The sequence below is a fragment of the Pelodiscus sinensis genome, chromosome 1 (genome assembly GCF_049634645.1).
Source record: "Pelodiscus sinensis isolate JC-2024 chromosome 1, ASM4963464v1, whole genome shotgun sequence".
Taxonomy (NCBI): Eukaryota; Metazoa; Chordata; order Testudines; family Trionychidae; genus Pelodiscus; species Pelodiscus sinensis.
Genome location: NC_134711.1, coordinates 233,081,952 through 233,107,693, shown reverse-complemented (window position 1 = coordinate 233,107,693; position 25,742 = coordinate 233,081,952). Strand labels below are relative to the sequence as shown.

The following is a 25,742-nucleotide window of genomic DNA, read 5'->3' as shown; positions in this document are numbered from 1 at the left end:
TGGCCAGATGCAAGAGGCTAGCACAAGGTTCCTTGCCCCTGCAGTGTAGTGAGGAATGTCCTTTGCTCCTTGTAAAAAAAAAAAGTCATACAATGGGTTTTCTACTCTCTAACTGAAAGGAACAAATGAAGTGGGGATCCTAGCCTGGTTGATTGGCTTATCAAAGAGGTATCTGCCAGAGCAAGTGGGCTGGATATAAGAACAGCAGGGTGGGAAACAAAAGACAACTTAAGGATGTTGACAAAATCTAAGGATATATATAATCCGGACCCCAGAAAGTCAATGGCAAAACTCCCACTAGACTTCAATCAGGCCAAGATTTCACTCCATGACTTTATGTCTCCATGTTTGGACAAATTCTGCATTAATATACCAGTTCATCACCACTGATATTAATCAAGTTGAATGGCTAATACTGAGGGCAGAATACAGTCCATTTTTATTACATCACAGTGAATGCTACACATAATTTGTTTTGAGTAAAATGTGGCTATGTCAGATAATATGAAATCAGATAAAATTGTGGCAAGATCATTACAGAATTAGAGCAAAGCTTTTCCCAAGTTACACTGTGGGACAAATCTCAGATGAATAATGACAAATGTTGATAAAATAATGGATTTTATCAGCATTTGGACATCCTTGATTTGCTCGTCAGTTCCCTCTTCTGTCCAGTGCACACGGAGCCATATTCATCCCTCAGTTATACCCACTCAACCCCATTGATTTGTATAAATTTTCCTGGCTAATGATTCTGTGTATAGAATATGGTCCACTATATTTTTAATTACATCACAATAGTTATCCATTCAAGAAAACACTGACACTGCTTTCACAAAAACATCAACCACTTTACCAAGAAACAAATTTTCTGTCTGCTGCAATACACCAGCCATTTCTTGACAAAGCCCACACATTGTATCTCCATAATTTCATAGGGCAGATCCTAAGTGCAATTTCTACCTGTAGATGCCGCTTTTGTTTTGTTTTAATTATTCCTTTTTCAGTAGAATAGCAGGGTTTAATTAGGCTCTTTATAGATTTCTTAGGCAATTTTGGAATATATATTTCACCGTCTTGATTATGGGCCCCTTTAATTCACGAATGTCCCAAATTATGAGCATTGTATGGAATCAGTTGCCTTTGGCTATGTTTGGTATTATGTTACCTTCTGTTCAGTTAACGGTGTGTAGATAGGCACTGGAAAACCTCAAAGCTCTTTCTGCTGTTTTGGAACTGAGAAAGCAGAATCATAATTGCTTTTGTTGGATCACAATCCTGAATAGTAAAAGATTTTTTAAACATCTGCCCTTCCTTTGATTGGTTTTACATATTCTCTCTTTTTTGTCTATTGTTCATTATTCTGCATTATATTCATTAATGAAAAGTTCTATCCATGACAATATTTTCATATGCTATAAAATGACTAGGATTCAATGCATTTAATCTGATGTAGCCCTACAGAAGCCCTTAATAGAATGTGACAATATATGTTAATTCTATGAGGTTTGTATTTCATACTTGTTCTGTATAATATCTGATTTGCCTTGCATACAATCCCAGCTCCCATAGCTTGCAGATTTTTAACAGAGCCAAATTCTGCCTCCTGAGATGAATTTGAAGTACCCAGTGAAGTTAATGGGAGTTTTGTTCATGTACAAAAGCACAATTTGGAGCCTTGATCCTACCCCCTTCACATCAATAGCAAAACACATATTGTCTCAGATCTGGCCAAGACCAAGCACTAGGGTTGTTATATCTAACAAAAGATTCCTTCTGACAGGAGAATTTGCAGGTATCACTATATGCTATCTTCCCCCTTCTATTCTATTACTAATCGAATGACTTGATGCATCTCTTTTCTTTTCTAGTACTGCTGTCAAATAGCTGTCATGATATTAACATCCATTCCCTGAGAAATTTAACAGTAAGAAATAATGTTGATCCCCAAGTGGACCAGCATTATTTGTTCATTCCAGAGAATCTCTCTCTTTTTAAAAAATACATTGGAATTAAGAAATATGCTCTGTATCTTAAAACAGAAAGGCAATACAAATAAATGGGGAATTGTCTTATGGGTCTAATGTTAAAACAGCATTTAGAGGAATCTTAAGAGTTCATCCAAATGACAATGTACTGCATTATTTTTACCTGGATTCTGCCTAATATTGCCATGAACACAGCAAATATTTCCATGCTACCCACAAATCAGGGGGAGAAAAAGCTTTAGGATGGTTGCTTTCCAGTTTGCTCCTTGGATACATCTACACGGCAATTAAACTCTCACGGGTGGTCCAGGTTACTGACTGAGGTCCACAGGGCTCAGGGTGCCAGGTACAGATGTGTAAGATCATGCAAAGTGGGAGGGCCCCAGAGTCCTACCTCCAGCCTGAGCTTGAACGTCTACACTACAATTTTTATAGCCCTGTAGCCCGAGCCTGACAGAGCTGGCCTGGGCCAGCTGCAGAAGTTTAATTGCAGTGTAGAAAAACCCATGTAGAGCTAGACTTTTAAAAGAGTGGTGGGCTAAATCTGCAAGCATTCAGAAGCCACAATTGGGGCCAGGTTTTTGGGACTCAGCTCCCATTTAGGCACCTAGATAAGGGCCACATTCTCAGAAGTGCCCTGTGTCCAGTAACTCATACTGTGGCCCTTATGACCAGATTTTCAACCCAGTTCTGGAGGGGGTCTGGATGTTTATTTTGCTACCTTAAATGGGAATTGAGCTCTTTTGAAAATCATGCACTAAGCGCTGAGTCATGCTGCAGCCTAAAAGGCAGAGCTCTGGTTCAGGACTCATAGGGAGCTACATCTTTCCTCACTGGAGCACCAAGGGGCATCAAAGAGACACAGTCTCTCCAGAAGCTCTGAGGGTACATCTACTATATATTTTAGAGAGCTTCCGCATCAGTCCATCTGTGTGTATGTTTGTCCATTTGTCCATCAGTGAGTCTGTTTGTTCAAGAACTCCTCCTAAACAGTAATAGCGAGCACCACCAAATTTGTTATGCAGCTTCCTCTTATCCTAACGTGAAGCAAGGTTAGGGTTTGGTTGTACTAGGGGAATGGGATGTTCATGGAATGCGACTGCTTCACATCAGATGAAAAGGGAGGGGTGTGATAGGAAGGACAGTTTTATTCATGAATGACCACAGGGGCAGCAAGCATCCCAGCCCTGGGAAGCAGCTGCTGGCTGCCGCATGGCCACCACTGCCCTGGGCTACCACTGTACCACTGTGGCACGTGGCCCCTGTTGCCCCAGGTTGCCCCCAGGAAGTAGCCGCCAACTAAGCTGCACAACCCCTGTCACTCTGGGGCAGGCCCTGGGGAGAAGCCAGCAAGCGGCCTGCATGACCCCCACTGCCCTTGATCAGTCCCAGACCTGGGCAATGCCAGGTAAGTCTTCTGGTAGTACTGTATGCTAAAGAATGGCAGCACGCTATCCTTTGAAGGTCTGCAGAGGAGGCTGCCATAATGATATGACACCTGGAACTGCTGGTAAGAGGAATTTACTACTGTGTTTCCCATTCCATTTACACATGGGACAGATTTACAAACAGTTTGATCTCTGTCCCTCCGTGTCCATCGATAGAGAGGTTACTGTTGCAGGGTCCACTTCGTAGTGGGTAGTGCCGAGGGGGGGTGGCATTGGGAGGACTGAAACTGTGCCTAGCCACTGTGCAGCAGTGCAGAGCTGGCAGTGCTTAGTGCAATCTCCTTTCCCCTGAAACACTTGCGCTTGATCAAATACCATCTAGTCCTCATTATTTGCCTTCAGTTTCTTTGATCCTGTTTTGAAACTATGTTGCTAAGGAAAAGAGATAACCATGGTTAACTGATTGATAGAAAATACAGAGGCGTCGTAAACATCTGGAGAGCCAGATGAGAACAAGCCCTTGTTTGGTTTAATAGTATTGTAACATTTTCTATAAGTAGCTAAGCTGAAGGCAAGAACCTTCATCATTTTTATTATGTACTTATTCCAAAATATTAACAAATAGGCTGAAACAGCAGCGCTGAGTGTAGACACTATCATCCAGGTGTGCATTAAGAAATGGGGCTATGTGATTTATAAGGCCGTGTAAAGCCAAATAATCCATTCTGCCTCTGTGCATGGAAGGGATGAACACCTGGCCGATTCAGGTGTGGAAAATGGGTGCAGAAGAGAGAAGTGGATCCATAGTGGGGAGGGATGAGCACAGGGACACATCCATAAGTGAGGCAGAGGGGCAGCCAATCTCTCTGTAGTGTTGTACCTCTTTCCTCTCTACAGGGATTCCCTGCCTAACTCAATGCTCACTGTTTCAGTAGTAATTTTAGTGAAAGAAAGGCTTTTTTCTTCACACTTGGAACAATCCCTCGAAGCATGGTACTTGAGACAGAAAAGAGAGTGGGAACTACGTCTCCTTCAAAGTCATGCCACCAGAGAAGCAGGGAAATACGTTATGGCAGACAGCAGAGAGGCACAGGGACTCCACACAACTGAGTAAGACTTCTGTAGGATCTCAGGAAATCTGTGTTACATGAGTGAGGCCTCCTGCTACACACACACAACAAACTGATGGAAACAGCATGGGTGAAAAAACAGGCCTTGTGGAACAAAGATATGAACAAAGGACAACCTAGTCCTAAAGTCCATGTAGATAGTAACATGAGAGAGAGAGAGAGAGAGAAGGGGCTAATGCCTAACATGCCTCAAAGCTGAAGTTAAAAGTCCAATTTTATTTCCATAAGCATTATTTCTTCTTCTTCTTCTTCTTCTTCTTCTTCTTCTTCTTCTTCTTCTTCTTAATAATAATAATAATAATAATAATAATAATAATAATAATAATGTACATACATTACACTTCTTATCAAATAATGTCAAAGTAAATCCTCACATGCCTAAGTAATACAGCAAAGTATTTTTCTTATTCCCCATTTTTCAGAGAGTGAAACTGAAATAGAGAGTTTAAATTGCTTGCCTAAGTCACTCCTAAGCTTGTGTGTTCACTGCTAGATGAAACTCTGCCCAATTTAATTTACTGTTAAATCAATAATCATTTCACAGAGCTATATACATCAGCTGTCTGATTCTTCAGAGAATATGTATGTATATATTGCAGTGATCATGTACAGAGTTACATTGTTTTGATTGTATGAGAAATTTGCTATTAACAAACATTGTTTCATCAAAAGTGGACCTATATTTCAGGAGACACCACTATTTTTTTCTAATTCACACGTCAGCTATGGATCCAATAAAACAGACATCTGCAGTACCAGTAAACTTCCATGCATTTTATATGATCAAATATTTCTATAAATATAGATGGACCATGTCTCAAATTCCACAGAGATCTAAGGAAGGAAGGAAGGAAGGAAGGAAGAAAGGAAGGAAGGAAGGACGGGCATATATTTGGGTTATGCAAGTCAAGCTACTGCTGGTCTTCTTTAACCTCATCTAAAAACAATAGCAAATCTATTACTATATAACACATCTTTCTGCAATTTTTTCTATGCTCAATAATACTCAAACTCTTTGTATGGAAAATATTATAGAGGAGAAAACACTGGTGTTTAATATCACAGATATACCATCTTCGAATGTGCAAACAATAATCTGGACTCCATCTTGTCTGCCTTTCCCCTTTCTCCCCTAAGGACACTTTCCCGCTCTTTTGGCATTTGGCAGGAAAAAACAAGTATAGCCTGTGTCCACAACTTTTGGGTATTTATGGGCTGCCTCTCCAGCTCTAAGGAGCTGTCCTTCTGAGTGGCAAAGTCTGGAGGTGCTGCAGATGCTCTTGCTGGAAAGCACAGTGGTCATCTCAGCTCTTAAACTGCTTAGAGGTGTACGCATAGCACCACAAGTGTAGATCTGGTTGTGGGAAGATGAGCATATCTGCATACTAGGGGTGTGTTACCAACTGCCACATTTTTACCTGAGGACAAACACAGACACAATGTTGCAGGGAGGGAGAGCGAGCTACGCATCACCAGAGCAGAGCTGACATTGCCCAATCCAGAAGTCTGCTCCTTACCTGTTAGTACCAGCTGGAGATGGAGTCTGGAGCTGTCTCATCATTGTAAGAGTCCTTGAACTGCAGGGCATAGTAGTGGCCCTCTGATCCTCCATTCCCTTACCTGGGTCCCATCCTAGCAGAGGGAACTCACCTGGGTCACAGTCCTCATACTATCTGTTTTGTCACTTACCTTTGGTTGTGGAGGCCCTTGCTATACCGATGTTCTTAAATTCCTGGTCTATCTTTGGTTTACCTTGTTATAGAACTGTTGATGGTTTAATACATATCTTGTTCGTTTGCACGTACACTTTAGTCACCCTAAATTTATATTGTTAGAGTTTACAAAAATGGTTACATTGGTACAGCAATAACCATGTGGTTCTGCAGGCACCTCCTTTTGATCATATATGGGTGAGTGACATGATTAATTGGCACAGACCCTTGCACTCTTAAAAATAAAAAACTATTAATTTATATCACCTGCTTATGTTTAAAACTACTTTTTAAAAAATTGCCTTAACTTTTCCAGAGATTGCAGAAAACATTTGTGGCAGACCTTCAATAACCCTTAAATTTAAGAAAAATGATAGCTCACTGCTTACAAAACAGTGCAATAAAATACTGTTCAAAAGATATAAACAAATACATTTTCTTTTAATCATGTGTGCAATCCCAGGGTTTATTACTGAACATTCCCCATTTAACACACAAATATGAGTGCTGATAGAGGAACTTCATCTCCTCTCACACACAGTTCAGGAGTAACTCCATTTGAGTCAGATGAGTTACACTCCTGTAAAATTAGTGTAAGTTAGAAGCATCTCAGGCACTTATGATTGTAAGGTAGTGGCATAATAGTCCTCTATTATTATCAAAAATAGAGGGATCTGGTTCTAAGCTGTTCATTGTTTGTACCGTTTTTATCAGCACCGAAAGTTTAAAATCAAGAAGTGGTTTTTTTCACTCACTTATGCCAGCTTTACATTAGTGTAATCCCATTGACTTCAGATGTGACATAGGCACCTTCAGAAGGAGCTCCAATTTGAGCAGGCGAAGGGGAATGCATTATTTCTAGCACTGCACTTGTGATGCCGTTGTTGTGTCTGAATGTAGAAGTTTCTCAGAATGTCACCAAACAATAAGGAATTTTGCCTGAACCCTGTGTACTTGTCCCTTTGGCCAACGAAGGCGCAGTCCTGCCACAACTGCTTGCTTGTCCTCTGCCTTCTTATGGCATGTCTACCCTGTGCCTTATATTAGAATATGCTATTCCAGAAGAAATACTCCAAAATGGCTTATTTCAAAATAGCGCGTCTACACAGCAAATGCTAATCAAAATAGCGCTGAGCTATTTCGAAATAGAGCGTCCACACTCATTGGACATTGAATCGCATTTAAGGCCACTTCAGGCAGGATATCAGGACAGTATTCACTTCCTGTAGTTGCCGCCTGAGTCTATCTGAGGCTTGAACTTTAAGGGACTCCCTTGTACAGCTGTGTCTCAGGTTCTTCACCTCTGCCTACCTTATTGAAGGACAGCAAAGCCTTTTCTCTGTCTTCTGTGGTTGCCTTTGCAGACACTTCGGCTCTTTAGCCATGGAGCCAGACCTGCCTCCTAGGCTATGTCTGCAGTCTTCTTCCAGAAACAGATACACAAATTGCGAACTGCAATCTGTGTACCTTTTCCACTTTTTTTTTGGAAGAGGCTTTTCCGACATTTGGCCCATTTACACGGGGCCAAATGTGAGAAAAAACTCCTCTTTTGGAAGAACGTGCCTGCTTTTTTGGAAACTGTTCTGAAAAAAACGGACACATTCCCTGGATGTTGCAGAGGTTTTCTGGGATATCTCTGGAATCCCGGAAAAACTCTGTAGTGTAGACATAGCCCCAGCAGTAGACAGCTCTTACAGGATGTGCTGCATCTCCTGCAGCTCTTTCTGCTGGCTGCCTTCCAGGCCCTGCAGCAACACAACCCCCAGGTCATGGTGGGGAACTTCCTCATGCAGTACGATCCCGCCTGCCCTCCCCTGCACACTGTGCACTGCCGTTTCTGGCATCTGGACAGCAGTTCTGACTGGTGGGACCAGATAATCATGGAGCGGTGGGATGACCAGCAGTGGCTCCAGAATTTCCGCATGCAGGACACCTTTCTGGAGCTGTGTGAGTGGCTCGCCCCTGCCCTCAGGCGAGACACACACATGCAACCTGCCATCCCCCTCCAGAAGGGGTCGCTATTGGCCTCCTGAAGCTCGCCACGCCGGACAGCTACTGATCCATTGGGAACCAGTTCGGCATGGGGAGATCGACCGCCGGGGCTCTGCACATGTAGGTATGGTGCTCTTGGGCTATTGTCCCAGGATGGGGAGAACTGCTGGAATGGGGCTCCTTAGGGAAGGGCGATGGTGGTAGTGGAAGCCCCTCCCTGGGAGGTTTTTCAGTCCTGCCTTTACAAAGCCCTGACAGGTAGGGGGTTGCTCGTGGTGTGTGGAGGGGAAGAGGGAGAGGGCTTGTAGACCTCTGGAGGGCCCTAGCACTCCTTTGATTCTCTGTTCGTTTGTTTGTCTCCTTCCACAGGCGGTACAGATTATCAACACCGTCCTGCTGCACAGAGTCATCAGCCTGGGCAATGTGGACCCCATCATCACCGGCATTGCTGCCATGAGCTTCCTCATCTGCAGGGAGGGCTATTGACGGCATCCTCATCCCCATCCAGGCCCTTGACCACCAAGCAGCCAAATACAGCAACCGCAAAGGGTACTTATCAATGGTCCTGCAGGCCATCACGGACCACCATGGGCAGTTCATGGACATCTACGTTGGGTGGTCGGGGAAAGCACATAACACCCATGTCTTCCACAACTCCAGCCTCTGCCAGAAGCTGCACACCAGCACTTTTTTCTCTACCGCACTATTAGGGTTGGGGAAATGGACATACTGGTCTGTATTGTGGGGTCGCAGTATACCCTCTGTTCCCTTGGATAATGAAGCCCTACGCAGGACATCTGGACCAATGCAAGGGATGCTTCAATGCCAGGCTCAGCAGGGCCCTCATGGTGGTGGAGGGCACCTTCAGGTATCTGAAGGGGAGGTTCGCTGCCTCCTCAGCCACCTGGATGTCAGGGAGCAGAACATCCCCCAAACGGTGGTGGTGTGTTGTGTCCTTCACAGTATATGTGAAAGCAGGGGAGAGACGTTCCTCCCAGATTGGGAGGCAGAGGCTGACCAGATCGACAAGGCCTCTGAGTAGCAAGGCATGGCTGCCATCCGGCAGGCCCATCAGGGGGCTGTGTGCATCTGGGAGGCCCTGAGGGAGAGTTTCACACAACAAGGACCCCAGTGACACTCTCCCCAGGCCTCCCCACAAGGAGCCAGTGCCTTGACCCTCTTTGCCTTTCCTCCCATATCCCTCCCTTCCTTCCCCTTCCCTGCTCTCCTACAGAGACAATAAATCTCACTGTTTGTTTTCCAAAAAATAAACTCTTCGGTTTTATTTGGGGTCAGTGTAACTGGGGAGGGACTGGGGAAAGAACCTTGGTGGGGGAAGAGGGGCCATGAGAGTTGGAAGGAGGAGGAGGAGGGAGGAGAGGCTCAGGGCTGGGGCTGGGAGTGGCGCCTGGCTCTGGTGGTCCCACTGCCTTGTGCGTGGGGCCCTCGGTGGCCACAAGGAGGAGGGGGGGGCTAGCAAAAGAAGCAGGTGGGGCAGGATCTGGGGCAGAAGCGGCAGCAGGAACGGGCACTGAGATGACAATCGCTGTATGTAGAGCAGTGTAGATGAGCATCTGGGCTTCCCACCATGCCACTCACATGCTGGGTTCAGCATTGGTGGTGTCCCAAGGGGAGAGGACTTGTATCCCTGCCCACTGGAGAAGAAGGGGGCAGGGTGTTGAGGGGGAGGTGTGTGTGAGTGGCAGATGCTCCTGCACCTTGATGTCCTGTCCCTGGGAGCAGGTGCTGCTTCGAGTGTGCGGGCATGCCTCTGTGCCGTGTGTGGCACTGGTGTGTGTGTGTGTGTGTGTGTGTGTGTGTGTGTGTGTGTGTGTGTCTCCATGTTCCCAGCCTCCTTCTAGTGGTGGCTTGTCCCACCCCAGTGTCAGGAGTATGGCAGTCCCCCCAGACCCTGTGAGCAATAGCACAAGAGTTCTCTGTAGGAGCCGCCTGGGGCTGTGTGCCCTGGACTGGCGCTCCTCGTGAACCCACATGTACAAGCTGCTGCGTGATGCCCAGGCTGAGAAGGCCGAGTGAGGAGCACGCCCCAGCCCCTCACCACCTGCCACCTCCATTCATGTGTGCATCTAGGGAAAGTATTGGCACTCACCTGAAGGACCTTCCCTGCCTTCTGACAATGCCTGGGAGACATCCAGGGAGTGCAGTACTGGCTTCCGGGTGAGCATGAGGTCCTGGCTTGCGGGCACAGAGATGGTGCTGGCCTCATCTGGCTCCTCCTTCTCCTCCTCCTCCTCTTCCTCACTGGCTGTGCCTCCCAGAAAGGTGACAACAGGCATCTCCAGCCCTCAGTCCACTACAATGCGGGGGAGGGAAGGGACTGACTCACCCTCAGATACGGTGGAGCTGGGCATAATATGGGTAGGCCTGCGGTTCTGCCCTGGAGTGGGAGCTGCGTTCCCTGGCCCTGGCATAGGCTTGTCTCAGCTCCTTTACCTTCATCCTGACCTGCTCCTTGGTGACCACGCTATCGGCCATTCTGCTTTAGACATCAGTATTCCTGCATTTGGTACAGAGATCCTGGAGTTTTTTATTCCGTGCCCCAGACCTCAATGAGATCCAGGATCCCTGCACCAGACCAGGAAGGCGCATGTCTCTTCTGGACCCTGTCAGGGTCGTGGGAGCTGCCTGAGGCAGTGTTGGCAGCTGTGAGGGGCTCAGCTGGAGCTGTGGGCTCGGCCATGGCAACAGCGAAGGCTGAGCAGGGTCCTGATGTGTGGCACAATGTGAGCAGGGCCTGCTTCCTGCCACAAGCCCTTTCCCTTCTGCCTGCATCTTTAAGGAGTGTGGACAGAATGGCCAGCAGGGCACCTGTGGGATTTCCTGGAGGCACCTTATTTTGAAATAACTCCAGTCGTCCTGTCTACATGTGCCCTATTCCGAAATAGCTATTTCAGAATAGGTGTTATTCCTCGTAAAGTGAGGGTTACAGAATCCGGAATAAGCAGCCCCTTATTTTGAAATGATTTCAAAATAACAAGCTTGCTGTGTAGACATGCCCTAAGTAGCCAGCACAGCTGCCTCTCCAAGTTCCACAGCAGGGCCTTATGCATCCACCTAGTGTGTGCAGGTGGAATTGGGAAGCCCCTTCCCAAGCAGGCTGGAAACTGGGGACAGCAGCTGGAGCATGCCACAGCACTTCGGAGTTGGAAAGACTACAGGAGGTTACTGAGGGAAAGTAGACTGGGAGGAGGGAAAGGATCCTGGATGGGAATGGCAGGTGAGGAAAAAGGAGATGGCAGGAGCCTTCTGGGAGGATTGGAGGAACAAGGAGGGCTCTGCACATTGCGAGAGTCATGGAGAAGTTGCACTGGGAGCTGGGGCCTGCATTTTTGTGTGCGTGCATATTCTATGTACATTTAAAGTTGAATTGTCAACCTATTACTGTCTCACACACAGTGGGAGTGAGCAGGGCAAGGTCAAAAGACAGATAAGAAAGAAAGAAAATTAATGAAAAAGCACAAATTATTTATTTTCAAAAAGCTCAGTGATTTTTAGGCCAATTGCTTGATTTTGGGCTTGTAATTTTTAAACTCATCAGGTTGGTAACATTAAGTATGTGAAGAATTTTGTGAACATACTAGTAGGACATTCCTTGAAAATTTCTCCCTGAATGTGCTTTTGAGTAATGGAAAGACAAGGAGAATGCACTTTTATGTGCAATTTAGCACATTGTTTTGTTCACACATAGTTCAATAACAGCTGTGCTTTATCATTTGCAATATTAAGATTGGAAAAAACTATACCTGGGGAAGTAGGAACTTCCAAAATAATCTCCCTCTGCCCCTGCATGCGCACACAGAGTGAAAAACAACTAATTTGTCAGTATTTAAATGTTATTTTGTACTGGTGCAGTGCTAATTTCTGCCAGTGACTGGAGCTATGATGCTAATTGCTATGTAAGGGCTTGGACCTATTCCCATGGAGAGCAATAGAAAATCTGCCATTGACTATCAGGAATGAAGTTTATCTAGTCTTCAGTAAGTAGACATGACCAAGATCTTCCTCAAAGCTGAGCAGGTGGGTATTTTTTTGAGCAATAATTAACTAGATTCCCTTTTGTTCTTGCAGTCCAGTTCCCTTTGCCTTTTCCTCAAAAGACTGATGTACAATGAAAGAAAGTTTGCTGTAAAGCATAGAGGTGAAAAGGTTTCTAGAGGTGTACCAATCTAGTGACTGGTTACTCTGATTTCCTTTGCACTATTGATGTACAAATCCATCTCTCCATAAGCTTTGTGCTGGCCCCCTGGATGGGGTGAATTTCATGATTTTAACACAAGTCTCACAATATTTGGCGTTTTTCTCCTAGACACCTATGAATACATAAATATCTTAGCTTTCATTTTTTACAAAAGTAAGTTTCTAGCCTTCAAGATTATGAAGAAAAGCCTAAACTCCAAATCCCCATGAAAGGTCTGGAAACCAGAAGATAAATAAAAGAACCCCACATTTTAAAATGTAATGCTTTTTAAACCAATGTCAGGATTTTTTGGGGAGGAGGGGCTGACTTGTAATTTTTGGCCATGCAGTATGTTTAATAATTTGAGTTACTTGACATGATGCTGACCATGAATTTGTGTTCATTGTCGACAAGGACGAATCATGTTCAGCTTCATGACAGCTAGTCATGATGAAACCTTGCCCTAGCTTTGTGACATCATGCTGAACACAATTTGTCCTTATCTATATTGACCGTAAAGTCATAATCAGCACTGGATCACATATAAATGTGTTAAGATTTCCAAACAAATACAGGGTTTTTAAAGGAAAAGGCAACCTTTGCTTCTGTAACTAATTTCATAAATTGCTATTATTCAACCTTCTTTTACTATTGCTTAGTGCTGTATTTTCCCAAATGGGTAGTTCTAAAATGTGATACCAATATTTATTGTGAAATTACATGATTGCTAAATGAATGTGGTTCTTCTGCATGGCTGTTTTAACTGCCAGGATACATTTAAATTGAAGGAAAACATGTTGATCAGTGCATCCACATCACAATGCACATGCTGTCTGTTGACTATCAAGGTAGACAGACAAGCTCTAAAGGCAGGATCCACTAGAGGGTTTTTTTGTTGTTGTTGTTCATACCCAAAGAAATAAAAACAGAAGGTTGTTCTTTTTTTGAAATCAGAATAGTCTTTGTGCAGTGTATCTGATTCAAACCATATTGCTACCAAGGTGAAACATTGAAATCATTAAGATTTTTCTATGGTAAAGGTTTGAGATTAGAGTGCCCTCAGGAAATAGAACACACCGGCCAAAATTTTCAAACTTGTGTACGGATTGTAACTTACCTAAATTCATACACTGACATTTGAATAAAAAAGACCTGATTTCAGAGGCACTAAAGCAGCCCCCACTCTTGTTGCATCAGTTGCTGCTACTCATCCTTAATACCTCTAAAAAATCAACCCACTGTTATGGGTTGGACACATTGGAGTGGAAGGCAACCAAATTTATTAGGGGGCTGGAGCACATGACCTAAGAAGAGAGGCTGAGGGATTTGGGTTTGTTTAGTCTGCAGAAGAGAGGAGTGAGGGGGGATTTGATAGCAGACTTCAACTTCCTGAAGGGAGGTTCCAAAGAGGATGGAGAGAGGCTGTTCGCAGTGGCGACAGATGGCAGAACGAGGGGCAATAATCTTAAGTTACAGTGGAGGAGATCTAGGTTGGATATTAGGAAATACTATTTCACTAGGAGGGTGGTGAAGCACTGGAATGGGTTACCTAGGGAGGTGCTGGAATCTCCATCCCTCGAGGTTTTTAAGTCTTGACTTGACAAAGCCCTGGCTGGATTGATTTAGTTGGGATTGGTCCTGCTTCGAGCAGGGGGTTGGACTCGATGTCCTCCTGAGGTCTCTTCCAGCCCTAGGAGTCTATGATGCCCAAATATGGATGTAGGTGCCTAACTCAATGCACCTAAGTTTAGCAATTATAGTCTACGAGTTCAGAGTCAATTAGGTCTGCAGGGATGGCATCAAGAAATGAAATGAAGGAGAACCTGGCCCCTAATCTTTCTCCATGAGGCAAGAAAGAAAATGGAACATGGAAAATGTCTATATAGATTGACAGATTATTTCTTCACCCACATATTAAACGAGCTCCAGGAAAAAAAAGCCCCAGAAGGGCCTATCTGATATGTTAGTTATGGGCAAGGTAAAAAACTTAAATAGAATAGAATTCTGGTGCCTCAACTTCAGTGGATTCAGCCTCATCTGAGCCTTTAGACGATCCTAGCAATGTAAGGTAACTTTAACTTTCCACAGCTGATCCTGCTTGTGCCCCTTCTGAGACTAATTGTGACGTCCATTTTGCCTGCAGTTTCCTTTAGAACAGTGATGGACAACCTAGGTTTGAGAGTGGGTTACATGAGTGGCCCTCTTTCATCTCAGTGTGCCGCAAGATTGTTGTATCTAAGACAGTTTCCTGGGATAGGGTCATTTTGCTAACTGCACTCGCGTACCTAGAATTTGTGCTGATTGACCTGTAACAGTGCTTTGATTGGATAAAGAGGGAGAGTTTGGTTCTCACAATGTTATCCGCATGCACCTCACTTCACATATCCATGCTTTATGTGCTTAATGTGCATCACTTTTATAATACCAGTGGGAAAAAAACTATGTGGATGAAAAGCAGCAGAATCTGGCAACTTTATGTATGGGCAATGGTAAAGAAAATATCTCCTGGGCTACACACAGAACCCAATGGGCTGCATGAAGCTCAAAGGCTGCAGATTGCTCACCACTTTTTTAGGAGTTGCACTCATCTTCTGAGTATGTGAAAAACCACAATGCTGAAAGACTTTCAGAGCTACTACTTAAGTTTGTTGAATAAAAAAGAAACCTGCAAAGAACACCAGATTACATGGTCATATATATTAGGTCAAGTTGTAATCTTTATGTCCTATCTGATTGAAACAAAATTCTCTCTGGATGGCTGCTTTGCAGCTAACAGTATCTCTCCTTCACCAAGTTCATGTGGGCCTTTTTTATTAAACTGGAAATTATGGCAGGGCTCCATGTCAATAGCCATCCTCCTGGGGTACGTCTACACTGCACAGCTATTTTGGGATACCGGAGGTATCCTGAAATAGCTACCCTGCATCTACACAAGTTTCCCATTATTTCAAAATATTTTTTGAAATAATGGATGTGCTATTTCGCCATCCCAGTAAACCTCGTTGCATGAGGGATAAGTGATGGCTTGAAATAGCGCGTTATTTCGAAATATGGCGCTGTGTAGATGCGCCAAATTTCAAAATAAGCGATTTCAAAATAGTTTCAAAATAAGATACACAATTTACATAGCATAAATTGCATATCTTATTTGAGTTTAGGGTGCTGTGTAAATGCACCCTTAGAAGGGCGACAACTGAAATATATAAGAAATATTTTATTTGAATAACATGTTGGTAGAGTTCTTCCGGACAGCTTTCCTCCTATTTATTCCTCACTTAATAAATCAAATGGTATTTTTGTTTCTATAATTTAAGAGACAAATTGTTTGAGAGATGTTATATTTATTTCACAATGGAGCAGATACCTTTTTAGAGATTTGTCTAGATCTTCAGGAGTGAACTACTGATTCCTAATACTGGGATTCTAGGTATCTGTCAAGACAACAGCTTTTCAGCCCATGATAAAGGATGAAAAAGTGTCTTCCTCATACTAAAATAAAAGTGAATTGTGGTTTAGCTTATGATAACTCAATAGAAAATACTGGTAATATCATCTGTTGCCTAATGGTTAGAATACAGCTAAAAGCCCGAACTCCCTTCTATTCCTCATTCTGAACTGATTCACTATGTGGCTTTGGATTAGTCACTAACCTTCTTTGGCCTAACTTTTTGCTGTGACTAGTAATTTGGGGAGTCTCCATTTTTCCATTCCTCTTTGGAGACACCTTGATGCAGTCTGGTTTTCAGAGGGTAGCTTGTGAGCGCTTTTGGAAAATCACACTTCTTTTAAGTTCTCAGCTTGGATGCCCAGAAACACTAGCAAAAAAAGCCACTGGTCACTTTTAAACTTTAGGGCTTGGTGTCAGTTTTCTCCTATACAAAATAGGAGTAATAATAATACCTACCTTATTTGGGGGCTGTGAAATGTCATTTATATTTGCAAGGTTCACTGAGATGGCGGGAGGAAAGAGTTAGGGTATATATTTTGTTATTAGTCAGTTATATTCATAAAATATCAGAAGATCACACAGAGTAGTGGTTGTTATAAATCACTCCTATGCCTTTGACAATGCAAAACCTTACATAAAATTGGGCCACACAACACAGAATGGTTTGGTTGAGCAGTTATGATGATGATGAACTGTCTGCCTAATATAGTACAGTATGGAGCAGCAACATCAGAAGATATGCACTTTTGATCATTTCCCATTTTCAGTTGCTTATCTGAAGGAGCATTACATTATATTTTCCTTTATCGGTTCAATAATTTTGTCCTCCTGGACATGATGTAAAATTATCTCAGTAGTTCAGAGATGGACTCTAAATATGGTTTGAAGAGTTAATTGATGTAAATACTGTTCTTGATACTTATAATTACAGTAACATTATCATTCATGGAGTAAAATATCTCCATGTATAGACAGAATACTTTAGGCTTTCCTTTGGGATTGTATACACATGTGCAGAAGACAGAGGTATATACTTTAAAGTCAGTTTGTCTTCCAGGAGAGGTGACACTAGACCTTTGTCCATATGAAAGGTGGGATTTTCAAGGATGCTTGGTGTTGATGTAATTCTGCTCCACTGGGAGCAGAGTTAGGCTAACACTGAATGCTATGAAAAATTCTATCCTAAATTTCCTCTGGTACTTACTTCTACTTATTACCGATTCAGCTGAAAATGTCTGTGGCTGAGCCATATCCAAAATCTAAAGACTCTCTGGCTGCCTGTTACTATAACCAACATACAAGCTAACCCGAAACACCAGCAGTCAGTCAGGCCAAGGCAGTATTTTTTCCTTCCTTCTTTTTATTTCTTAGGGAAGTAGCTGATCTGCCTGCTCCACACAGCTGCAGCTGGGAGAAGAAAAAAAGCTGAAGTTCCCATACAGTCTGCTGGAAATTCCAAGGGTTTAAAGACTGCTAGGTTACAAAGTACAGTTGGACCTTTGAGCAGATATTGTTCAGATATTTAAATCCCCATCTCTTACTACAGATGCCCCCTTCAGTATCAAGAACTTTGCTGTCATTTTTTTTCAAGTAACATTTTAACCGCTCCCCCCCCCAAAGATCCTGAAAACCATTTCTTGCAGATTAGGAAATCACCACACACACACACACACACACACACACACGCACACGCACACACACACACACCTCATTACTGCCTACATAACTCAGTTTTCTGCTTTTTCTGCTGCTGAGTCAGATTAAACAAGGAGGGGTGGTGCAGAAGAAAAGTTTTAGACTTAATGACTTTACAATACACTTGTATTTAAGAAAAACAGATGCATGGTGTACATAAAAAATATGGGTTGCCCCCCCCCCCAAAGCTTTGAAGAAATCAGGCTGTCATTAAGACTTGCTCTCGAATTTTTTCTTCCACAGAGGGTAAGATAGTAGCAAATTTTCTGCATTCTAAGATCTCTAAAAGTAGAATCAGGTACCTTTTGGGCAAATGGATATCAGCTCAAGATATCAATGGAAACAGATAGAGTTTGGAAACATTAGAATCAGGTTGGTTGTCTCTGGACCAGTTTGCAATTCCATAAAGGAAATCCTGGTAACACACTCCTATCTCTCGTAATCATTTTTGTTTTAACAAATCCGCATTTGACGATTGGAAAATTAGAAGAGGAAAAACCGTTTATTAATTAGCCCTATTCTCTGTGGAGCAGAAAGACTTATCGCTCCCGTTAGATGGCGCTCAAGACTTTACTACCACTTGTAAAAAATGTGTTATTGTCCGAAACAAAAAGAAATGACACCTAAAAAGAGAAAGGGGGGAAATATCGGATCATAAAAAGCAGATTGGGAGATCTGAAGAAAAAGATGAAATTGAGCAGAGGTAAGGAAGATAGATCTCTCAAGCAGCGTTTATGTCTCATGTAGGGACGTACTAATATCAACCGAGCTCTGGTTGAAATTGTCTAGCAAGGGCACTTTATGGCAGTGAGTTTGCAACATTATGTGTGTGTGTGTGATTTTGTGTGTGTGTGTGTACACGCGTGCGGAATGTGAACCTGCAGCCCTTATTCAATCAGCACCATTACTGGCTTCAAACCCCGAGAAAGGACCTCAGGATCGTGTTCTTAGTAAACACACGTGGGAAGATCTGGCTCTAGATAAATGCAAAGCCACTCAGCGTTGAAGAACCCCCCCCCCCCACCTTTAGCCTGTCCTAGAGGTGCTGCCAATCCATTTCCGAGCTGCGTTTTCATCTGAAAGAAAGAAAAGCAGGATGGGTTTGGCTGCCTATTAACGCGTGGGAGAGCCGCGCCTCCAAATGCAAAGCTGGAGCCCACGGATCCCCCAGACCCTGGTTCCTCAGTGAGGTGGCCTTTTAAGAAGCTGCGAAGAAAGTCTGCACAAGTGGGCGCCCCCTCTGACCGTCCCGTGCTGCTTTCTGTTAGGAGCTGGTGTTTTCAAAACCCTCCTATGTGTTAACTAACCACTCACTGCATGGCAGCAACGTGGGTCGCTAGCGCCGCGACCGTGGGATTCCCATATGTGCCCGCAAAGTCCCGTGCCCCTCGCAGACCTCTCTCCGCATCTCAGGGGGGCTCCCCGGGGCGAAAATATCGACACGTCGAAATGACACTCACATTCGATCGCTGCTTTCTTTGGTTGTCTGCCCCGCGCGGGCTACCTGCATGAGCAGTGGGAAGGGGGATGAGCCACACAGCTCGGGGTGCCGAGTATTTAAAGGACCACCTGAGGCAAGGACCCGGTGAAAAGGAAACACCCGGCCCGTCTCTGTTCCCGCTGCTGGGCTGCGAACTTTCTCTGTCCGGGTAAGTTCTCCTTTAAGAAGGGAACAGTTCCCTATGCATATGTAACGCTGTTTGTCTGCAGGATCCAGATGACGCGGGGCTGGAAGCTCGCACGCAGGACCCGAATTACACAGTGGAGTAAAGCAGCCACCCTTTAAACGCACTCTCGGCCATGGCTCTGGTTGTGAGTCAGTTGCAACTACTATAAACCTACGTAAGTCAAAACAAGGGAGGAGGGCCGGGTGACTCCTAGGAAGATGTAGGGTATTTTACTGCGTTCTTGCCAGGCTGATACAGCTGGCAACAGGAGTTCTTGTCCTGATATCTTCCCCCCGCTTCTTCCAGACTCAGGGCGCCTGAGTTCTGAGCTTCATGTTTGTCTGCTCTTATCTTGTGCTGAGAAAATGTTAGATGAGGCCGATTTCGTGTGTGTGTGTGTGTGTGTGTGTGTGATGAGGCCGATTTCGTGTGTGTGTGTGTGTGTGTGTGTGTTCTGAGCTTCATGTTTGTCTGCTCTTATCTTGTGCTGAGAAAATGTTAGATGAGGCCGATTTCGTGTGTGTGTGTGTGTGTGTGTGTGTGTGTGTGTGTGTGTGTGTGTGTGTGTGTGTGTGTGTGTAGAGAGGAAAGGAGAGGGGAGGAGGACCACAGCCCAGGGTAAGCGAATCGCTCGTTTGGGAGAGGGGTTAAACGAGGGGGAATACGCAGAATACAATCACATAATCAGCAGAAGGCTAAGCCACCGCCTTCGTGGTATGATCTAGCAAATCATGTTTAACACGAACGTGTTGTAAACCGAGACTCTAACTATAGCACGATGGTATTGCAAAAACCAGCAGGTTGGCCAAATACTCGTATATGCAGAGGAGAGAGCGAGAGAGATGAAGTCTTCCCCTGTATATCTTGGAGTGGGAGGAAGAAACTTCCCCTGCCATATTCTTAGCGGTTCCCAGGCTTTTAAGTTCACCGGTTCAAGTGTGCGATTTAAAATGCGGATCAGTCGTTACGCCTTCACCTTCAGTTGCTTTTCGGTCCTAGATGCGTATAGCAGACGTGTCCTCAACTTTACAGTGCGTGCACGCGCGCATACGCACACACACACACACACACACTCACACACGGTACTTCGTTATTCCATCTGGCGAAATTAAAAGCCCAGAGCTGTAATGTTTGTTCTTGCATTGTTTCCGAAAGGGGGGGGGGGGGGGGGAAGGAGGTGGAAAATGTGTGAGACGGCTCCAAATAGAACCCAAGTGCTTTCCCTTCTGGGTGAAAAGTTGCATGCAAACGGGCCCGCTTTATTTTAACATTACCCACATGGCAGTTCTCAGGAAAACTGCGCAAGGGACCGGCGATGAAACCTCCGTTTTATTTATGAATGTCTTAATGATGAGCGTCGATGCTGATTTGGCTTAAAGTGTTTTGAAGGCCAGACTACTTCCTGTTAGTCAGTTACAATTAATTTCCTTTCTGCTGGTGTTTCAAATACAGTTGGATGGACAGGAGGAGAAAGGAGATGAATCTCCAGAGAAGTTCCCACTCACCGCCAGGAATGGCTAGGACTGTTACTTTTTCTAGAAGCTTGTAGTTACTTTGCCCAAACAAACGGAAACGTAGCTGTTTCGGTGTTGGTGTCAGGTCACGCAAAGTTGTCAATGGCAAGTTCAGCTACAACTTTTGTTTCCCCTTCCTAATCTGCTAGCTTCGGGATTTAAATAAACGAGGTTTGAAATCAATCTGCCTGGGAGCCCCGAGGAGCTGGGTGTGCAATGTATTTCGTGCTAGGAACAGCACAGCTGACTTTGTTGGGGCGTTGTTTTCGAAAAACAAAGAGACATCAGTGGGAGCTTCGGCTCAAGTGTTTTTTGCAGGCTGATCTGACTAGTGTCGACTCCCTTCCCAAGTGTCAAACCTGAAGTCCATACCCAACGGTGGGAGGGTATGTGTGTGTCTCAGAACAGTAGCTGGGTTGCTGCTGGGCTTTTGAGAAGGCTTTGCCTGCCAGTAAGCGAGAGGCAGCTCCCAAAGGCCTGCAATAAGTTACTCTGAAGCAAGCAATAGGCAAATCCAGCGTTCAGAAAAGAAGCCGAAAGATCAGTGGATCGCAGTCCCCGCTACCCTTCATAATTTAGCAGTCCCCAACTGCCTACTCAGGCCATTGAAGGTGCTAGAGGCAACGCTGAACCTACTCTTCCGTTGTATACAGATCTTCTGCACAATAGACACATTTAGGGCTCGCTGATTATTGTTTGGGTGTTTATCAGACAGCAGTAAAAACGGCCAGGTAAAACTACAGGGGCGAGGAGTGGCAAATCCAGAGATCTGACGAGCAGCGGTAAAAGTTTCGGTAGTTTGACAAACTTTGGGACATTCTCCCACGGTCCAAATCTACGGAAGTGGGATTTGTGATGATTTCAAGACTGGTTGTAGCCGCAGAATATGAAAAATGAAATTGAATGTGTGCCTGGAACAATAACGTGCAAGCAACACAAAAAATATCTACCGGGAGTTAGCGATCTATTTAGAGCTGGATTTTATCAGTTACCATCAAATTCACGTTTGCATGTGAAATTCGAGATAAAAATTGTTCTCTCGCACACGTGGTGGGGCGTGTGTGTGCACAGACAGTATTTATATCCTTTAAGTGATGAGCCAGCCCTCATACAGAATAATATCTATTACTCTTCCACAAAGGTGTGAGAATCACACTCAAGGTGTGAGCATGCCATGTTCTTTTAGTACTTTTTTTAACAGAAAGCCTCCAAATCTAGCGCTTTCTCCCTTCTTTGGGATGCAAAGTGCGGTGCCCTCCTGAGAGCTGCTCGCTGGAACCGCAACCCCCCAAAACACCCAACTTCTGGGACAAATTGACCAAGTACCTCAATAGTTTTGAAAACGCGAGTTATGGAAATGTAATACCAAGTGCAGAAGGGTGGAGCGTGTGGTTTTGTTTTGTGTGCGATCGACTGAGCTATTGCCCCGCTTAGCTACCCACTTGTGATGTATGTAGTTGTATCAAACTCTTGAGTCCAATAATACTTCAGTCACCATTACATTCCATCTTTCTCTGTGTGCATATATACCCAGATGGCATGTGTGCATATTTCCCGATAATCAATTACACTAAATATTTAGAAAAGGACAGGCGTGTGTGTGTGTGTGTGTGTATGTGTGTTCAGGTATTTAAAGGACTGCTATTCTGAACTTGTTAATGGTTTGCATTTTATAAGACCAAAACGTTTTCCCTGGAGATACATATATACACATGCATCCTCATTGAAGAAGCACTTATTTGCTTACATATGTGTCTCGAAAAGTCCCCTCTCTTCTGCCATGTTGCTTCTGAACACGCACATTTTGGTTAAAGAAGTTTTACTTCTGCAAAACCGGGCAACCGAGGTTTATTAGGTTGGGCACCTGTAAAACTAAACTTTGCTCTGGAGTGGAAAGGCCACTCCATAACCACCTCTTCGTGGCCGATCCGGAGACAATGCAACGAAACTTTAGGCCAGATAGTTTCAATTTAATTTGAATGGGCGGGGGGAGCACAGAAGAAATAATATTTCGCTGGGACCCAAAGGATACCAGAAAGAAGAATGTTGCCCATCTTCGCGTGGAATCCTTCTGGCCAATGGGACTTGGAGACGGCGTTCTTGCCAGGATACCAGGAGACTCATGAAGAGCGTGGGGCTTCTGGTATCAACGCAGAGCGTGTGAGTGGCTTTGGTAAAAACACGCTTCTTAACCAACTGTTTGTCATTTCTAGGTGCGAGACCAAGGAAACCTAGGTGAGGGGAAACGCCGTCTGACAGGCGGAGGGACATTATCGCCGGGACAGGACACCTTTGGTCCTTGGCGAAGATTAGTGTACAGCTGCAAAACCGCAACTTATGTGTTGAGCACCGCACACATGGAGCCAAGTCGAGTTCACAGAGGTAGCCCTATTAACTTCGGGGTAGAAAGAAACTGCAGGCAGGGAGAGCACTTCGAGGATGGGGGGGGGAGGGCTGGTCACAGAAGTGAGGGCTGAAGGCAGGAGGAAAGGGGGAAGGATTTAGCCCGATTCTTTCCCCCCTGGAAGTCAGTGGGTGCTTTGCCACTGTTTTTTAGCCAGCAGGAACCTACCGAAGGTATCCGGCATGGGGTCATAGCCTGGCGGTCGCTGGAAAGCAATCAGAGCTCATTGCTGTGAGAGCAGTAGCTCGCTCCTCTGCAGGGAGAGATCTACAGCCCCAGTAAGAAATAAAAACAATCCACTTTGCCTCCCCCCCCAAAAAAAGCTTCTGTTGTAAATATGCCGAGGAAAGAGACATGGAGGCGGGTCCCCCAGGTTGCCAGTTTTAGGGCTTTGATATTCCCAGTATTTCTGAGTGTTCCTCTTCAACCTCAATATCACTTGCCAAGGTCGGATGAAAAAGGCCTTTCACCTTTGAAGCAGAGACTCTAGACTCCGAGCACCCCTCTGAATCCCGCACCAACCTGGTCCTCAAGTCTGGATTGGATGCGTCTGTTTCCTCAGAGCTTTCTGTACTTTGGGCCAGGCTACCAGTGCTCCACACTCCTCCCCTGGAGAGCCAGGCAGGGATCGGGGGAACCAGAAAGGCGGGGATCCTCGGGTGTTGAACTTGGGCAAAGCTGCGAACAAACGCAAACAAAGGATGGCCTGGGCGAAAGCGCCGATAGACACTGGGGCTGGTAGCAACTCGAGCCAAGTGCAGATGTTGGGCTGTTGTTGAGCTTTGTTTTGCAGAGGAACTCTCCCTTTGTGCAGCGTGGATCAAATGAGCGACTTGAAAACTTGAGAGCTGGCAGCGTTCAGTGGGTGAGACGGCCTGCCTGTCCCACTTGACAATGGGAGCGATGCAAGGAGAAAAATGCACCACGAGGAGACTTTGGCAGAGAAAAGAGACGTGAAATCCATGCAGGGGGCTTGGCTGGGGACGGGCCGATAGATGCGATCTGTGGGAACTAGCTACCGAAGGGTTAAAGCTGGTGGCACGCACTGGGTCAGTTTTACCCCCCCCCCATCAGCACGCCTCTGTGCCCGCAACTCCGCGGTGCGCGGCGCTGAGCATGGCCGGGCCTGGGGCGGGGGGGGGGGGGGGGGGAGTACTCAGACGTTGTTATGCCCACTGCACACACAGCCCGCGCTGTGTCTCTAGGGAGGCTGCAAAAAGGCTGCTGGCAGGAAGAAGGGTCCCAAGAAGAACTAGCGTGGGCAAGAGCGGGCACCCTCACACATCCCAGGGGCTCCTGTCCCCAGAGGGAGTGGCTGGAAGAGCCATTTGCCCTCCCTAGCCACCACTGCGCCCTCCGCCAGGAGACCATTCCTCCTAAGTCAGCCCTGCAAGGCCAGCAACGGGCCATGCCCACCCCAACACCCCCCTGCTGCCATGTTTAGCCTGCAAGAGACCGGATCTGTGCGCTAGCCCTGGAACAAGGGGTGCGGGTGGCGCTGCAGCACTCCCTGGCTTGAAGTGGTTTCCATTATACACAGGCGTGGCAGTTTGGTTCAATGGCTCGCACCATCCCCACTACACAAGGTGTTCCAAGCACCCCAGGGTCTGTGGCCCAGCCCTTCCCTTGGCTGCCCCCAACGGAGCCCTACTGCTGGGCGAGGCTGACAGAGCCTTCGGGAGTAGGGCCCTTGGCTCCGTGCCTTCAAGTGTGAGCAAGCACAGATTTCATTGGGGCTCGGGGGGAGGGGGTGTTCATTGCTGTGCCGGGTTAGCTGGAGAGGTAGGACGCAGGAAGAGCCCCTCCAGGCACTCTCTCGCTCGGTTGCAATCCAGGCTGATGCCCCAGAAAGGCCATTCCTTATTCAGACCTCCAGAGAGAGCTTTCGGCTACCCCTAATGACTGTCCAGCTGCAAGTGCACAGTGGTTCGTTCTCAGAGTCTTTAAACTCCTGCTGTCCACGCGCAGTAGCTTCTAATACAGCGATAAGGCGACACCCCCTCCAGAAGCCACCGGCGGTGCTAAGCATTAGCCTGCGGGAGCAGCCGAGTCCGACCCACGAGCCTTCGGAGCGCTAACGCAAGCCCCACGAGAGAGTGTTCTTCCCTTGAAGCTGCGAAACAGGCGTCCCAGGGTGGTTCAAGCTGGTGAGAAGTTAGGCAGGCTCCGCTACTGAACGGAAATGGGGGAAACGCTCGTCTAAAACATTCAGTGGTCATGAGAGATCAGATAGAACTAGATGCACAAACGTCTATTCGATGTCAATATCACTCCAAACGTATTTACAGTGCGGGTTTTTTTTAAGGGGACTTGTGACAAGAGTTTGGAGTGGATTATTTATTCCCCTAGAGCGCTATTTTCCAATTTGGGCTCCAAGGCGCAGTTTAAGGCTTAGGAACAAAGACGGCACCTAACATCAAGGAAATATTCCCTCCTTTTTGTTTATTAGGGGAATTCTGCTCTACACAGATCGGCCTATCAATTTGCTTAGATTTACTTGACAATTAAAGAAAATAAAAACAACTAACTTGTACTTCAGGTAAATACGTGTCCTATGTTCTCTTAGAATGACATTTCTCATTTCGCCTAGCACTCAAAGAAACATA

The 25,742-nt window shown here is 45.4% G+C and overlaps 1 long non-coding RNA gene across 3 annotated transcripts; it reads left to right on the top strand.

Annotated features, from left to right (window-relative positions):
* The first annotated feature begins 18,153 nt into the window (after positions 1–18,153).
* LOC142825576 (uncharacterized) lies at positions 18,154–25,630 on the top strand. 3 transcript variants are annotated; one of them, XR_012899971.1, is made up of 3 exons: positions 18,154–18,254; positions 19,262–19,393; positions 22,946–25,630. It is a non-coding gene; the product is annotated as an uncharacterized LOC142825576 (long non-coding RNA). The 3 variants fall into 3 exon arrangements; XR_012899972.1 differs by lacking the exons at positions 18,154–18,254; positions 19,262–19,393 and adding an exon at positions 18,272–19,200; XR_012899970.1 differs by lacking the exon at positions 18,154–18,254 and having other exon boundaries at positions 19,207–19,393.
* The last annotated feature ends 112 nt before the right edge of the window (positions 25,631–25,742 follow it).